This window comes from Halyomorpha halys, unplaced genomic scaffold (genome assembly GCF_000696795.3).
Source record: "Halyomorpha halys isolate HHAL.00 unplaced genomic scaffold, Hhal_1.1 Scaffold725.1, whole genome shotgun sequence".
NCBI classification, from domain to species: Eukaryota; Metazoa; Arthropoda; class Insecta; order Hemiptera; family Pentatomidae; genus Halyomorpha; species Halyomorpha halys.
The window spans coordinates 928,788-931,806 of record NW_027110211.1 but is presented as its reverse complement, the minus strand read 5'-3'; the positions used below and the strand labels follow the sequence as shown (position 1 = coordinate 931,806).

Genomic DNA, 3,019 nt, shown 5'->3' with positions numbered 1-3,019 from the left:
AAAATTTGGGTGTAAATATATTAAAAGAGTTACTAAATGTGTCTTTATAATCATATGGGGCATAACCATATCATTCAAAATTCCTCTAATTTATAATAAATAATTAAAACTGTTATTAACCTTATCAGGAAAACATTTTAATTTCATATAATTGTGTCTTTGTGTGATTAATTTAATTTATTCTTTTTGCCTTGTTCATTTGTTTGTATTCCTTCTTTCACTAACTTTCACATTTGAGCACCATACTTATTGGTTTGTATATTTATTTGTGCATGGACTGCATGAGATTACTAAATCCAACAACTTCGTTCAAAGTGTCGAGAGTGTGTTTGTGTGTGTGTGTTTTCTAGGATGAGGCGCTTGATGGAGCACTTAGAGAGATCGGGCTACTGTAGAACAAACATCGCTCAGTCTGAAGTCTATTTGGAATTATTCTAGACCTAGGCCTAGTGTTAAAAATAAAATAAATAATGCATTTCAGAAACTTTTCAAACAGCCAGGGACTTGCCTTTGGTACCATGTGTGTTGTACATGTGTTTTTAAATGTTTAAAAAAAAAAATATTTTTTTAACTTGTGTTTTTTATCTGTTCCAAGTTATAAGAATCTATATTTATATATGTAAACTTAATATAATACAATCCCAAATGGTTTGAAAACTGTGTGGAATTGATTATGTGATCTGTGCTGTATATGTCAAGGCTGTAATTGCAGTTGTCAATGAAACTTAAATGAATTATTCACTGGTAAGAGAAGTAATCTCAGCTTTGCGTTTGTCATGACCACAGTTAAATCACTATTATTTTGTTTGTTTTTCTAAATAATCTGAGGAATCCTTGATGCACTGTAGAATCTTCACCCTACCACACTAAATATTACTTCTTACTAGTTTAAGTGAACTATCTCTTGTTATTTTTAGCTTTAAAACTATTCCGAAGTACATAAATTTATCTTAATGACCATTTTAAATTATGACTGTTTTGAACGGTTATTTAACACTTTATATTTTGTTCAGTATGAATACTGCATCGTTGTTCAAATTTTTAATAGCTATTTGGTTTATTTATTATTCCATCTTATTATATTATTACTCCTCATTGGCATGTTAACATCATGATAATTCACAACTGCCAAAGGTTATATAACACAAGACCTTCATTACTGATTATGTATTCAAGGACTTTTCCAAGGAAATTTTTTTAAACCCTAAAGTTCAAAGTTAATTGAATTGGAAATTATTAATCACAATCCGATTAACTAATATCATATTTGCTATTACTGTGCCATATTAAGGGCTAACAGTACTTAATACTTTTTAAGTCCTTGCTATCTAGGGTTAATATTGTAGAATATTTGGATATTAATTTTTAATATTATGTGAACTAAGTGATATTTTAAATTTAAAAATTAAAATAAAATGGTAGAATTCAAAAATGAGGAAAGTCATTTTTTTTTTTAAATAGAAATTTGAATTTCACTCTAGAGTATTTCTTACTCTTGTATTTATTATGATTTGCATTAACCTATCAAAATTTGTTAATGAAATCTATATTTCCTGATTGTTCTTCTGTTTAGTCAATCCTTAATGCTCAAAACCATTTTTGTTATTTTTTCGTGACAACTTATCTCCTAGAAGTCAATAGTGTTTAGTTATTGACTATATGATGACTGCTCGGAAAATCGGATTGAAATATTTTCTGTTTATAAAAACTGGCCAAATTCATAAGTCGGTTCTTATTTGTCTCTCTGCCATTGAAATAATTATAGCTCTCTAACCTTAATATTTACAAATATACGTAACGCTTACCATCTCAGCTTTAAATGGCTACTAATGTGTAAAAAAAATTTTTTTATTATTTGTCATTTATTATATTGATCAGGTATAATTGTCCTAAAGCCTTTTTTCATTAGATACTGTTAAAGAGTTAACAGAAATGGATAAAGTTGCATGTAAGTTCTCCTCAGATTCATTGCACAATTTATTATTCTATTCTCACCATGACAGATGCACTCTCTATGTTTTTTAGTTTAGATTTATTTTATTTTTTTAGAATATTTTCTAGTCTACGATAATTTTATTGTTCTTTTCAATTGCACAAAAGATTATTACTTTTTTTAAATTAGTGGTCACTGTTTTGAGGTGCTAGATAAACACAGCTTACTGTAAGTGATATTCATTGATTTCTCTACCACTTGTGCAATTTAGAAAAACTTGAATCTCGTAGTTAAATAATTGACTTTCCACAATTATTTTTTATTTTCCTTTATTAACACAATGAAATTAAAAACAGAGATCTGAATTTTTATAAGTGTAGATGTTATGTTTTTATTTTAAATATATATACTTTTATCTTTATGTTACGTTTCTTTAAAAGTAACAAACTGTCTAGGAGATATTCTGCAAAGGGTTGAGAGTTTGTTGGTTATTTCTTGTAAGGTAAAAATCCATTTCCATAACTTTCACTTTAATTGTTTTATTACATATATATTTAATTAGTTATATTAGTGGAGGGAATACTTTTATAGTCAACATTATTCTAGCGAAAACGTTTTATAGATCCCAATTAAAATAAGTTTCATTTCTAAAATTTTTCAAATGTATTATTTTTAACTAATTATTAAATCATTAAATTTTATCAGTGATTAGTTCATGAAATTGAATATTTCTGTGTGAATTATTTTGTTCCATATTTATAATCATTTGATTGATTAATAAATAAATTAAAATTCTTAGAATCACCAAATGTTTCGAATATATAATAATAGTTACCATCAGTCATCTACTTATCAGTATAAGTAAATAAATTAATGTAAATATACATGACATTAAATTCTATTATCAACTCTGAACTTATTACCTCTCCTCTTTGCCTTATCTCATTAGGACAGTAAACTTACGTCTTTTCTTTTACATTCCTTACATAAAATCATTCAATAATTTTTTGTTATGTTATGATTTAATGAGAAATTTATTCTAATATATTTATTATATTGAACAATTTACTTATTCTGTTCTTGTTG

General features: G+C 26.3%; 1 protein-coding gene across 2 annotated transcripts in view; it reads left to right on the top strand.

Annotated features, from left to right (window-relative positions):
• Nucleotides 1–3,019, top strand: part of AP-1sigma (AP-1 complex subunit sigma-2) — a 24,208-nt gene that overhangs the window by 14,907 nt on the left and 6,282 nt on the right. The window lies entirely within an intron of this gene.